The 14,422-nt window shown below is 44.3% G+C and overlaps 1 long non-coding RNA gene across 1 annotated transcript in view; it reads right to left on the bottom strand.

The window, feature by feature from the left end:
• The window catches only part of LOC143787333 (uncharacterized), a 93,879-nt gene that overhangs the window by 21,277 nt on the left and 58,180 nt on the right, over nt 1–14,422 (bottom strand). The window contains exon 2 of the long non-coding RNA XR_013218329.1: nt 6,983–7,028. This is a non-coding gene — a long non-coding RNA (uncharacterized LOC143787333). The remainder of the gene's footprint in view (nt 1–6,982; nt 7,029–14,422) is intronic.

The raw sequence follows: 14,422 nt of genomic DNA, 5'->3' as shown, positions 1-14,422 counted from the left end.
GTCGCCCCGGAGCAAGGAAATCACAATCCTGACCTGCTGTGCAGGGTCTCCGGCAGAGCGAAATTTCAGGGACAAAAATAATTTGCAATTATTTCGAAAATTCTGAAACCCAGATCTATTCCCCGAGAAAAATTCCGGCAAAGGAATTCTCGGCTCAGATATAGGTGCATGACAAACAAAGTCTTGCAAATTTTGTACCCTCGTAGCGAGATTATTCAAACCTGCAGTTACACTCTGAAGGTCCATTACAAACAGGTGGACACAGAGCCATTCAAAGATTAGAAGGAGAAAAAAAAAAAAAAAAAATTCTCAGCAGACTTCTTATTTCTCTCCTTTCTCAGCCAAGGATTTTAACCCTTTAGTGGGCCGGTCAAACTGTCATGATCTCAATGGCAAGAGAACATAGCATCAGCATATATAGGAACTAGCTCTTGGAAGATGGGAACTGAGCTGACCATGAACTAAACCTAACACACAACTAGCAGTGGCCGGGTAGCATGCCTACGTTGATTCTAGATGCCCAGCACCAGCCGGAGGACTAAATAATGCTAGCAGAGGGAAATATTAGTCCTAGCTCACCTCTAGAGAAATACCCCGAAAGGAGACAGAGGCCCCCCACATGTATTGGCGGTGAATCAAGATGAAATAACAAACGTAGTATGAAAATAGGTTTAGCAAATTTGAGGTCCACTTACTACATAGCAGAAGACAGAAAGGGCACTTTCATGGTCAGCTGAAAACCCTATCAAAACACCATCCAGAAATTACTTTAAAACTCTGACATTAACTCATAACACCAGAGTGGCAATTCCTGTTCACAAGAGCTTTCCAGACACAGTAACGAAACTACAGCTGTGAACTGGAACAAAAATGCAAAACAAACATGGACAAGAGTCCAACTTATCTAGTAGTTGTCTAGGAGCAGGAACAAGCACAGAGAGGCTTCTGATAACATTGTTGACCGGCAAGCAACTAACAGAGCAGCAAGGTTATATAGCGACTCCCACATCTTGATGGGAACAGGTGAACAGAGAAGATGAAAACACCAGTTCAATTCCACCAGTAGCCACCAGGGGAGCCCAGAATCCAAATTCACAACAGAGTCCCTGGAAAAGGGACATATTCGTCCTTCTTCATCTCCCTTAGGAGCCGTTTTTTTCTTTGTATCTAAAAAAGATGGCTCTTTGAGGCCGTGTATTGATTATCGACTCTTGAATAAAATTACAGTCAGATATCAGTATCCTCTGCCACTGCTGACTGATTTGTTTGCTCGAATAAAAGGGGCTAAGTGGTTCTCTAAGATTGATCTCCGTGGGGCGTATAATTTGGTGCGAATTAAGCAGGGGGATGAGTGGAAAACCGCATTTAATACGCCCGAGGGCCATTTTGAGTATTTAGTAATGCCTTTTGGTCTTTCAAATGCCCCTTCAGTCTTTCAGTCCTTTATGCATGACATTTTCCGGGAATATTTGGATAAATTCATGATCGTGTATCTGGATGATATTTTGATTTTTTCGGATGACTGGGATTCTCATGTCCAACAGGTCAGGAGGGTTTTTCAGGTTTTGCGGGCTAATTCCTTGTGTGTGAAGGGTTCTAAGTGTATTTTTGGGGTTCAAAAGATTTCTTTTTTGGGGTACATTTTTTCCCCCTCTTCCATTGAGATGGATCCTGTCAAGGTTCGGGCTATTTGTGATTGGACGCAACCTTCTTCGCTTAAGAGCCTTCAGAAATTTTTGGGCTTTGCTAATTTTTATCGTCGATTTATAACTGGTTTTTCTGATGTTGCTAAACCTTTGACTGATTTGACCAAAAAGGGTGCTGATGTTGCTGATTGGTCCCCTGCTGCTGTGGAGGCCTTTCGGGAGCTTAAGCGCCGCTTTTCTTCCGCCCCTGTGTTGCGTCAGCCTGATGTTACTCTTCCTTTTCAGGTTGAGGTCGATGCTTCCGAGATCGGAGCTGGGGCGGTCTTGTCGCAGAAAAGTTCCGATTGCTCCGTGATGAGACCTTGTGCGTTCTTTTCTCGAAAATTTTCGCCCGCCGAGCGAAATTATGATATTGGTAATCGGGAGCTTTTGGCTATGAAGTGGGCTTTTGAGTAGTGGCGTCATTGGCTTGAGGGGGCTAGACATCAGGTGGTGGTATTGACCGATCACAAGAATTTGATTTATCTTGAGTCTGCCAGGCGCCTGAATCCTAGACAGGCGCGCTGGTCGTTGTTTTTCTCTCGGTTTAATTTTGTGGTCTCATACTTACCAGGTTCTAAAAATGTGAAGGCGGATGCCCTTTCTAGGAGTTTTGAGCCTGATTTCCCTGGTGATTCTGAACCTACAGGTATCCTTAAGGATGGGGTGATATTATCTGCTGTTTCCCCAGACCTGCGACGGGCTTTGCAGGAGTTTCAGGCGGATAGACCTGATCGTTGCCCGCCTGGTAGACTGTTTGTTCCTGATGATTGGACCAGTAGAGTCATCTCGGAGGTTCATTCTTCTGCGTTGGCAGGTCATCCCGGGATCTTTGGTACCAGGGATTTGGTGGCTAGGTCCTTCTGGTGGCCTTCTCTGTCTCGAGATGTACGAGTTTTTGTGCAGTCTTGTGATGTTTGTGCTCGGGCCAAACCTTGTTGTTCTCGGGCCAGCGGATTGTTGTTATCTTTGCCTATTCCAAAGAGGCCTTGGACTCACATCTCTATGGATTTTATTTCTGATCTCCCTGTTTCTCAGAAAATGTCTGTCATCTGGGTGGTGTGTGACCGTTTTTCAAAGATGGTTCATTTGGTGCCCTTGCCTAAGTTGCCGTCCTCTTCCGAGTTGGTTCCTCTGTTTTTTCAAAATGTGGTTCGCTTGCATGGTATTCCGGAGAATATCGTTTCTGACAGGGGGACCCAGTTCGTGTCTAGATTTTGGCGGGCGTTCTGTGCTAGGATGGGCATTGATTTGTCTTTTTCGTCTGCGTTCCATCCTCAGACTAATGGCCAGACTGAGCGAACTAATCAGACCTTGGAGACTTATTTGAGGTGTTTTGTGTCTGCGGATCAGGATGACTGGGTTGCCTTTTTGCAGTTGGCGGAGTTTGCCCTCAATAATCGGGCTAGTTCTGCCACTTTGGTTTCTGCTTTCTTTTGCAATTCGGGGTTTCATCCTCGCTTTTCTTCTGGTCAGGTGGAGTCTTCGGATTGTCCTGGAGTGGATACTGTGGTGGATAGGTTGCATCGGATTTGGGGACAGGTGGTGGACAATTTGGAGTTGTCCCAGGAGAAGACTCGGCATTTTGCTAACCGCCGTCGTCGTGTTGGTCCTCGTCTTCGTGTTGGGGACTTGGTGTGGTTGTCTTCTCGTTTTGTCCCTATGAGGGTTTCTTCTCCTAAGTTTAAGCCTCGGTTCATCGGCCCGTATAAGATTTTGGAGATTCTTAACCCTGTGTCCTTTCGATTGGACCTCCCGGCATCTTTTTCTATCCATAATGTCTTCCATCGGTCATTATTGCGCAGGTATGAGGTACCGGTTGTGCCTTCCATTGAGCCTCCCGCTCCGGTGTTGGTTGAGGGTGAGTTGGAGTACGTTGTGGAGAAGATCTTGGACTCCCGTGTTTTCCAGACGGAAACTTCAGTATCTGGTCAAGTGGAAGGGCTACGGTCAGGAGGATAATTCTTGGGTGACAGCCTCTGATGTTCATGCCTCTGATTTGGTCCGTGCCTTTCATAGGGCTCATCCTGATCGCCCTGGTGGTTCTTGTGAGGGTTCGGTGCCCCCTCCTTGAGGGGGGGGTACTGTTGTGAATTTGGTTTTTGGGCTCCCCCGGTGGTCGCTGGTGGTACTGGACTTGTGTGCTTCACTTTCTCTGTTCACCTGTTTCCATCAGGATGTGGGAGTATCCTATTTAGCCTTGCTGCTCAGTTATTCTAGTGCCGGCCATCAATGTAACCAGAGCCTTTCTGTTGCATGTTCCTGCTTCTAGACTACTATAAGCTAAGTTGGACTCTTAGTCCTAAGTTTGTTTGCATTTTTGTTCCAGTTCACAGTTATGTTATGTTTCTGTAGCTGGAAGCTCTTGTGGGCCGAAATTTCCACTCCGGTGTCATGAGTTGACACATGAGTCTTAAAGTAATTTCTGGATGGTATTTTAATAGGGTTTTCAGCTGACCGTGAAGTTCCCTATTGTATCTTCTTACTATCTAGTAAGCGGACCTCGCTTTGCTGAACCTACCTTCATACTGCGTATGTCTTTTCCTCTGAACTCACCGTCAATATATGTGGGGGGCTTCTGTCTCCTTTTTGGGGGAATTTCCCTAGAGGTAAGCCAGGTCTGTTTTTTCCTCTATTAGGGTTAGTTAGTTCTCCGGCTGGCGCTGGGCGTCTAGGGATAAAACGTAGGTACGTCACCCGGCCACTGTTAGTTGTGTGGTAGGTTTAGCTCACGGTCAGCTCGAGATTCCATCACCCAAGAGCTAGTCTGTTATTTAAGTTCTCTGACGTTCCCTTGCCATTGGGAACCATGACAGTATTGGTACTTTTGGCAGTGTGGACAGGTGCCAAGTTCTGCTAGACAGGTAAATATCCATCTCCAAAAAACTTGTTGGCAGAGGGAATCATGAAGCGCTCTAAAATTTTCTGGTAGGCTGCTGCGCTAACTTTGGTCTTGATAAAACAGAGTGGACCTAAACCAGCAGATGACATGGCTCCCGAAGCCATCACTGATTGTGGATACTTCACACTAGGCGTCAAGCAGGTCACACTAACTTTATCTAATATATGAGTTTCATTTCTTGTATTGAAGAACTGAAATAAGTTAACTTTTTGAAACTCACTCAGTTTTTATGCACACACACTGACTACAAGCAAACAAGTCACAGGTGAGGATGTTACCTTTAGTAGCCATTCAAACCCATTTGTGTCAACATCTGTGCATGTTATCAGGTCAAAATCACCAGGGAATGTTAACTTTTGATCAGGGTCATTTGGATGTTTTGGGTTGTCATTATGAGTTAAAAATAGAAAACAATAAATGGCTTCACCCAACCACTAATCATGAGTGGATAAAAAGCTTTAGTGTTATCATTCATATTTTCTGAAAAAAAGCCAATAAAACAAAAATTCTGCTGGGGTATACAGGTCCTTCTCAAAAAATTAGCATATAGTGTTAAATTTCATTATTTACCATAATGTAATGATTACAATTAAACTTTCATATATTATAGATTCATTATCCACCAACTGAAATTTGTCAGGTCTTTTATTGTTTTAATACTGATGATTTTGGCATACAACTCCTGATAACCCAAAAAACCTGTCTCAATAAATTAGCATATCAAGAAAAGGTTCTCTAAACGACCTATTACCCTAATCTTCTGAATCAACTAATTAACTCTAAACACATGCAAAAGATACCTGAGGCTTTTAAAAACTCCCTGCCTGGTTCATTACTCAAAACCCCCATCATGGGTAAGACTAGCGACCTGACAGATGTCAAGAAGGCCATCATTGACACCCTCAAGCAAGAGGGTAAGACCCAGAAAGAAATTTCTCAACAAATAGGCTGTTCCCAGAGTGCTGTATCAAGGCACCTCAATGGTAAGTCTGTTGGAAGGAAACAATGTGGCAGAAAACGCTGTACAACGAGAAGAGGTGACCGGACCCTGAGGAAGATTGCTGAGGAAGCAGTGGACTGAGTCTGGTGTGGAAACATCCAGAGCCACCGTGCACAGGCGTGTGCAGGAAATGGGCTACAGGTGCCGCATTCCCCAGGTAAAGCCACTTTTGAACCATAAACAGCGGCAGAAGCGCCTGACCTGGGCTACAGAGAAGCAGCACTGGACTGTTGCTAAGTGGTCCCAAGTACTTTTTTCTGATGAAAGCAAATTTTGCATGTCATTCGGAAATCAAGGTGCCAGAGTCTGGAGGAAGACTGGGGAGAAGGAAATGCCAAAATGCCTGAAGTCCAGTGTCAAGTACCCACAGTCAGTGATGGTGTGGGGTGCCATGTCAGCTGCTGGTGTTGGTCCACTGTGTTTCATCAAGGGCAGGGTCAATGCAGCTAGCTATCAGGAGATTTTGGAGCACTTCATGCTTCCATCGGCTGAAATGCTTTATGGAGATGAAGATTTAATTTTTCAGCACGACCTGGCACCTGCTCACAGTGCCAAAACCACTGGTAAATGGTTTACTGACCATGGTATTACTGTGCTCAATTGGCCTGCCAACTCTCCTGACCTGAACCCCATAGAGAATCTGTGGGATATTGTGAAGAGAAAGTTGAGAGACGCAAGACCCAACACTCTGGATGAGCTTAAGGCCGCTATTGAAGCATCCTGGGCCTCCATAACATCTCAGCAGTGTCACAGGCTGATTGCCTCCATGCCACGCCGCATTGAAGCAGTCATTTCTGCCAAAGGATTCCCGACCAAGTATTGAGTGCATAACTGAACATTATTATTTGTTGGTTTTTTGGTTTGTTATTAAAAAACACTTTTATTTGATTGGACGGGTGAAATATGCTAATTTATTGAGACAGGTTTTTTGGGTTATCAGGAGTTGTATGCCAAAATCATCAGTATTAAAACAATAAAAGACCTGACAAATTTCAGTTGGTGGATAATGAATCTATAATATATGAAAGTTTAATTGTAATCATTACATTATGGTAAATAATGAAATTTAACACTATATGCTAATTTTTTGAGAAGGACCTGTATAAACTTTTGAGCACAAATGTATTTATTCTATAACGGTTGATGATTTAATCATTGTGCATTTGCATTGGCCATTTGGGAAAATCAGAGACAAATAGCATTTGCATGATAATTTAGAACTCATTTTTGCCAAAAAGTGTTGACACTTTGACATGAGAGACTGAGAAAAAAAGGCAAATTGTACATAATTTCACACAAATCCCCAAAAAAGGACCAGACAAAATTGTTTGGCACCTTTCCAAAAGTAAAGGTAAACAACTTTGCAACATGTGATGAATGATTGTTCAAACTCACCTGTAGCAAGTAACAGGTGTGGGCAATATGAATTTCACACCTGCAACTAAATAAAAAAGGGAGAAGTTGACTCAATACACATAAAGGAAATAAACACGTGGATAACAAAACATGTTTAATTGCAATCATTTTCTGGGAGAAATATTTCATTTTCTAGAACAATTTCTAGAACAAGGGTGCTAATTCTTTCTTCCATGTGCTTAACTAGAACAAGAATATCCCAGTACCTTGAGCTGTGAAATGGTTGAGAATAGGGTTGAGCGAAACGGGTCGGCAATTTTCAGAAGTCGCCGACTTTTGGCAAAGTCGGGTTTCATGAAACCCGACCCCTGTGTGGGGTCGGCCATGAAGTCGGTGATCTTCTGAATCTGGAATCGGAATTCCGATACCGATTCCCGATATGTTTAAGATATCGGGAATTGGTATCGGAATTCAGATTTAATTGTAAAATAAAGAATTAAAATAAAAAATATCGCTATACTTACCCTCTGACGGGCCCTGGTACTAACCGGGAACCTTCCTTCCTTAGAATCAGCCTTCCAGGACCTTGCGGTGACGTCGCGGTGACGTCGCGGCTTGTGATTGGTCGCGCAGCCACCCATGTGACCGCTGCGTGACCAATCACAAGCCGCGACGTCACCGTGACGTCACCGTAGGTCCTGGAAGGGCTGATTCTTAGGAAGGAAGGCTGCCGGAACGAAGCCGAGGGTGAGTATATTCCTATTAGGTATATACTCACCCTCGGACACGCCCTGCTTCTTTCCGGCAGCCTTCCTTCCTAAGAATCAGCCTTTCCAGGACCTTCGGTGACGTCACGGTGACGTCGCGGCTTGTGATTGGTTGCGCAGCGGTCACATGGGCGGCCGCGCGACCAATCACAAGCCGCGACATCACCGTGACGTCACCGCAAGGTCCTGGAAGGCTGATTCTAAGGAAGGAAGGTTCCCGGTTAGTACCAGGGCCCGTCAGAGGGTAAGTATAGCGATATTTTTTATTTTAATTCTTTATTTTACACTTAAATATGGATCCCAGGGCCTAAAGGAGAGTTTCCGCTCCTTCAGACCCTGGGAACCATTGGAAACCCAATGCACTGCTTTGGGTTTCGAGTTTCGGCCGACCCCGACCCCGACTTTTTTATAGGATCGGCCGATTTCACTCGACCCGACTTTTGAAAAAGTCGGGTTTCGTGAAACCCGACCCGATCTTATTAAAGTAAAGGTCGCTCAACCCTAGTTGAGAATGTTCTTTTTGCATATACACTTTTTTTGGATACACTGATAAGTGACCACTTCCAATGCTACCTGATTGATGTTATTCTATTATACTTTGTGATACTGATGCACACATTTGTTTAATAAGGCATTGCCACTATCAAGACCACTATTCCTACTACAAAAAAAGCATCAGTTGTTTTTGCCTATATGTTTACATCATATATTTGTGGTTTATACCATTAACCCCTTTACCCCCAAGGGTGGTTTGCACATTAATGACCAGGCCAATTTTTACAACACTGACCACTGTCCCTTTATGAGGTTATAACTCTGGAACACTTCAACGGATCCTGGTGATTCTGACAATGTTTTTTCGTGACATATTGTACTTCATGATAGTGGTAAATTTTCTTTGATATTACCTGCGTTTATTTGTGAAAAAAAGGGAAATTTGGCAAAAATTTTGAAAATTTTGCAATTTTCCAACTTTTAATTTTTATGCCCTTAAATCACAGAGATATGTCACGCAAAATACTTAATAAGTAACATTTCCCACATGTCTACTTTACATCAGCACAATTTTGGAACCAAATTTTTTTTTTGTTAGGGAGTTATAAGGGTTAAAAGTTGACCAGAAATTTCTCAATTTTACAACACCATTATTTTTTAGGGACCACATCTCATTTGAAGTCATTTTGAGGGGTCTATATGATAGAAAATACCCAAGTGTGACACCATTCTAAAAACTTCACACAAAATTTATTTCAGCTCCAATTTGTTTTATTTTACCAAGGGTAACAGGAGAAAATGGACCCTAAAAGTTGTTGTACAATTTGTCCTGAGTACGCTGATACCCCATATGTGGGGGTAAACCACTGTTTGGGCGCATGGCAGATCTCGGAAGGAAAGGAGCGCCATTTTACTTTTCAATGCAAAATTGACTGGAATTGAGATGGGACGCCATGTTGCGTTTGGAGAGCCCCTGATGTGCCTAAACAGTGAAACCCCCACAAGTGACACCATTTTGGAAAGTAGACCCCCTAAGGAACTTATCTAGATGTGTGGTGAGCACTTTGAACCACCAAGTGCTTCACAGAAGTTTATAATGCAGAGCCGTAAAAATAAAAAATCATATTTTTTCACAAAAATGATCTTTTCACCCCCATTTTTTTATTTTCCCAAGGGTAAGAGAAGAAATTAGACCACAAAAGTTGTTGTGCAATTTGTCCTGAGTACGATGATACCCCATATGTGGGGGTAAACCACTGTTTGGGCGCATAGCAGAGCTCGGAAGGGAAGGAGCGCCATTTTGCTTTTCAATGCAAAATTGACTGGAATTGAGATGGGACGCCATGTTGGGTGTGGAGAGCCCCTGATGTGCCTAAACATTGAAACCCCCACAAGTGACACCATTTTGGAAAGTAGACCCCTTAAGGAACTTATCTAGATGTGTGGTGAGCACTTTGACCCAACAAGTGCTTCACAGCAGTTTATAATGCAGAGCCGTAAAAATAAAAAATCATATTTTTTCACACAAATGATTTTTTCGCCCCCAATTTTTTATTTTCCCAAGGGTAAGAGAAGAAATTGGACCCCAAACGTTGTTGTGCAATTTGTCCTGAGTATGGTGATACCCCATATGTGGGGGTAATTGACTGTTTGGGTGCATACCAGAGCTCGGAAAGGAAGGAGCGCTGTTTGAATTTTCAATGCAAAATTGACTGGAATTGAGATGGGACACTGTTGTGAAATTGGATTCTGGGCTCCCCCGGTGGCCACTGGTGGAATTGAACTTGTGTGCATCATCCTCTCTGTTCACCTGTTCCCATCAGGATGTGGGAGTCTCTATATAACCTTGCTCCTCTGTCAGTTTCATGCCGGTCAACAATGTAATCAGAAGCCTTTCTTTGCATGTTCCTGCTACTAGACAACTCCCAGCTAAGTTGGACTTTCGTCCTTGTTTGTTTTTGCATTTTGTTCCAGTTCACAGCTGCTGTTTCGTTACTGTGTCTGGAAAGCTCTTGTGATCTGAAATTGCCACTCTGGTGTTATGAGTTAATACTAGAGTCTTAAAGTAATTTCTGGATGGTGTTTTGATAGGGTTTTCAGCTGACCATGAAAGTGCCCTTTCTGTCTTCCTGCTATCTAGTAAGCGGACCTCGATTTTGCTAAACCTATTTTCATACTACGTTTGTCATTTCATCTAAAATCACCGCCAATATATGTGGGGGCCTCTGTCTGCCTTTTGGGGAAATTTCTCTAGAGGTGAGCCAGGACTGTATTTTCCTCTGCTAGGATTAGTTAGTCCTCCGGCTGGCGCTGGGCGTCTAGGGATAAAACGTAGGCACGCTACCCGGCCACTGTTAATTGTGCGGCAGGTTTAGTTCATGGTCAGTTTAGATTCCATCTTCCAAGAGCTAGTTCTTATATATGCTGGGCTATGTTCTCTCGCCATTGAGAATCATGACAGTTTGACCGGCCAAAAAGGGTTAAATTATTGGCTGAGAAAGGAGGGAAAAAAGAAGTCTGCTGAAATTTTTTTTTTTTTTTTTTTCTCTAGTTCTGAGTGTGCTCATAATTGAATCACTTGCTATTCTGCCTATACTGCAGCCTTCCTCTCTTTCTCTCCTTCTAATCCTTGAATGGCTCTGTGTTCACCTGTTTGAAATGGATCTTCAGAGTGTAGCTACAGGTTTGAATAATCTCGCCACGAAGGTACAAAATTTGCAAGATTTTGTTGTTCATGCACCTATGTCTGAACCTAGAATTCCTTGGCCTGAATTTTTTTCAGGGAATAGATCTTGCTTTCAAAATTTTAAAAATAATTGCAAATTGTTTTTGTCCCTGAGGTCTCGCTCTGCCGGAGATCCTGCACAGCAGGTCAGGATTGTGGTTTCCTTGCTCCGGGGCGACCCTCAAGATTGGGCTTTTGCATTGACACCAGGGGATCCTGCGTTGCTCAATGTGGATGCGTTTTTTCTGGCCTTGGGGTTGCTTTATGAGGAACCTCATTTAGAGCTTCAGGCGGAAAAAGCTTTGATGTCCCTATCTCAGGGGCAAGATGAAGCTGAAATATACTGCCAAAAATTCCGTAAATGGTCTGTGCTTACTCAGTGGAATGAGTGCGCCCTGGCGGCGATTTTCAGAGAAGGTCTCTCTGATGCCATTAAGGATGTTATGGTGGGGTTCCCTGTGCCTGCGGGTCTGAATGAGTCCATGACAATGGCTATTCAGATCGATAGGCGTCTGCGGGAGCGCAAACCTGTGCACCATTTGGCGGTGTCTACTGAGAAGACGCCAGAAAATATGCAATGTGATAGAATTCTGTCCAGAAGCGAGCGGCAGAATTTTAGACGAAAAAATGGGTTGTGCTTCTATTGTGGTGATTCAACTCATGTTATATCAGCATGCTCTAAGCGTACTAAGAAGCTTGACAAGTCTGTTTCAATTAGCACTTTACAGTCTAAGTTTATTCTATCTGTGACCCTGATTTGTTCTTTATCATCTATTACCGCGGACGCCTATGTCGACTCTGGCGCCGCTTTGAGTCTTATGGATTGGTCCTTTGCCAAACGCTGTGGGTATGATTTGGAGCCTTTGGAAGCTCCTATACCTCTGAAGGGGATTGACTCCACCCCATTGGCTAGTAATAAACCACAATACTGGACACAAGTAACTATGCGTATTAATCCGGATCACCAGGAGATTATTCGCTTTCTGGTGCTGTATAATCTACATGATGTTTTGGTGCTAGGATTGCCATGGCTGCAATCTCATAACCCAGTCCTCGACTGGAAAGCTATGTCTGTGTTAAGCTGGGGATGTAAAGGGACTCATGGGGACGTACCTTTGGTTTCCATTTCATCATCTATTCCCTCTGAGATTCCTGAATTCTTGTCTGACTATCGTGACGTTTTTGAAGAACCCAAGCTTGGTTCACTACCTCCGCACCAGGAGTGCGATTGTGCCATAGATTTGATCCCGGGTAGTAAATACCCTAAGGGTCGTTTATTTAATCTGTCTGTGCCTGAACACGCTGCTATGCGAGAATATATAAAGGAGTCCTTGGAAAAGGGACATATTCGTCCTTCGTCATCTCCCTTAGGAGCCGGTTTTTTCTTTGTGTCTAAGAAAGATGGCTCTTTGAGGCCGTGTATTGATTATCGGCTTTTGAATAAAATCACGGTTAAATATCAATATCCGTTACCACTGCTGACTGATTTGTTTGCTCGTATAAAGGGGGCCAAGTGGTTCTCTAAGATTGATCTCCGTGGGGCGTATAATTTGGTGCGAATCAAGCAGGGGGATGAGTGGAAAACCGCATTTAATACGCCCGAGGGCCACTTTGAGTATTTGGTGATGCCTTTTGGTCTTTCAAATGCCCCTTCAGTCTTCCAGTCCTTTATGCATGACATTTTCCGCGATTATTTGGATAAATTTATGATTGTGTATCTGGATGATATTCTGATTTTTTCGGATGACTGGGACTCTCTTGTCCAGGAGGTCAGGAGGGTTTTTCAGGTTTTGCGGTCTAATTCCTTGTGTGTGAAGGGTTCTAAGTGCGTTTTTGGGGTTCAAAAGATTTCCTTCTTGGGATACATTTTTTCCCCCTCTTCCATCGAGATGGATCCTGTCAAGGTTCAGGCTATTTGTGATTGGACGCAACCCTCTTCTCTTAAGAGTCTTCAGAAATTTTTGGGCTTTGCTAACTTTTATCGTCGATTTATTGCTGGTTTTTCTGATGTTGTTAAACCATTGAGTGATTTGACTAAGAAGGGTGCTGATGTTGCTGATTGGTCCCCTGCTGCTGTGGAGGCCTTTCGGGAGCTTAAGCGCCGCTTTTCTTCCGCCCCTGTGTTGCGTCAGCCTGATGTTGCTCTTCCTTTTCAGGTTGAGGTCGACGCTTCTGAAATCGGAGCTGGGGCGGTGTTGTCGCAGAGAAGTTCCGACTGCCCCGTGATGAGACCTTGTGCCTTTTTTTCCCGTAAATTTTCGCCCGCCGAGCGGAATTATAATATTGGGAATCGGGAGCTTTTGGCCATGAAGTGGGCTTTTGAGGAGTGGCGTCACTGGCTTGAGGGGGCCAGACATCAGGTGGTGGTATTGACTGACCACAAAAATTTAATTTACCTTGAGTCTGCCAGGCGCCTGAATCCTAGACAGGCGCGCTGGTCGTTGTTTTTCTCTCGGTTTAATTTTGTGGTGTCATACCTACCGGGTTCTAAGAATGTTAAGGCGGATGCCCTTTCTAGGAGTTTTGAGCCTGACTCCCCTGGTAATTCTGAGCCCACAGGTATCCTTAAGGATGGAGTGATATTGTCTGCCGTTTCTCCAGACCTGCGGTGGGCCTTGCAGGAGTTTCAGGCGGATAGACCGGATCGTTGCCCACCTGGTAGACTGTTTGTTCCTGATGATTGGACCAGTAGAGTCATCTCTGAGGTTCATTCTTCTGCGTTGGCAGGTCATCCTGGAATCTTTGGTACCAGGGATTTGGTGGCAAGGTCCTTCTGGTGGCCTTCCCTGTCACGAGATGTGCGAGGCTTTGTGCAGTCTTGTGACGTTTGTGCTCGGGCCAAGCCTTGTTGTTCTCGGGCTAGTGGATTGTTGTTGCCCTTGCCTATTCCGAAGAGGCCTTGGACGCACATCTCGATGGATTTTATTTCGGATCTGCCTGTTTCTCAGAAGATGTCTGTCATCTGGGTGGTGTGTGACCGTTTTTCTAAGATGGTCCATTTGGTTCCCTTGCCTAAGTTGCCTTCTTCTTCCGAGTTGGTTCCTCTGTTTTTTCAAAATGTTGTTCGTTTGCATGGTATTCCGGAGAATATCGTTTCTGACAGAGGGACCCAATTCATGTCTAGATTTTGGCGGGCATTCTGTGCTAGGATGGGCATAGATTTGTCTTTTTCGTCTGCTTTCCATCCTCAGACTAATGGCCAGACCGAGCGGACTAATCAGACCTTGGAGACATATTTGAGGTGTTTTGTGTCTGCGGATCAGGATGATTGGGTTGCTTTTTTGCCATTGGCGGAGTTCGCCCTCAATAATCGGGCCAGCTCTGCCACCTTGGTGTCCCCGTTTTTCTGTAATTCGGGGTTTCATCCTCGATTTTCCTCCGGTCAGGTGGAATCTTCGGATTGTCCTGGAGTGGATGCTGTGGTGGAGAGGTTGCATCAGATTTGGGGGCAGGTAGTGGACAATTTGAAGTTGTCCCAGGAGAAGACTCAGC

This window comes from Ranitomeya variabilis, chromosome 8, assembly GCF_051348905.1.
Source record: "Ranitomeya variabilis isolate aRanVar5 chromosome 8, aRanVar5.hap1, whole genome shotgun sequence".
NCBI classification, from domain to species: Eukaryota; Metazoa; Chordata; class Amphibia; order Anura; family Dendrobatidae; genus Ranitomeya; species Ranitomeya variabilis.
The sequence above is the reverse complement of the archived record's forward strand: the minus strand, read 5'-3'. Positions and strand labels throughout refer to the sequence as shown.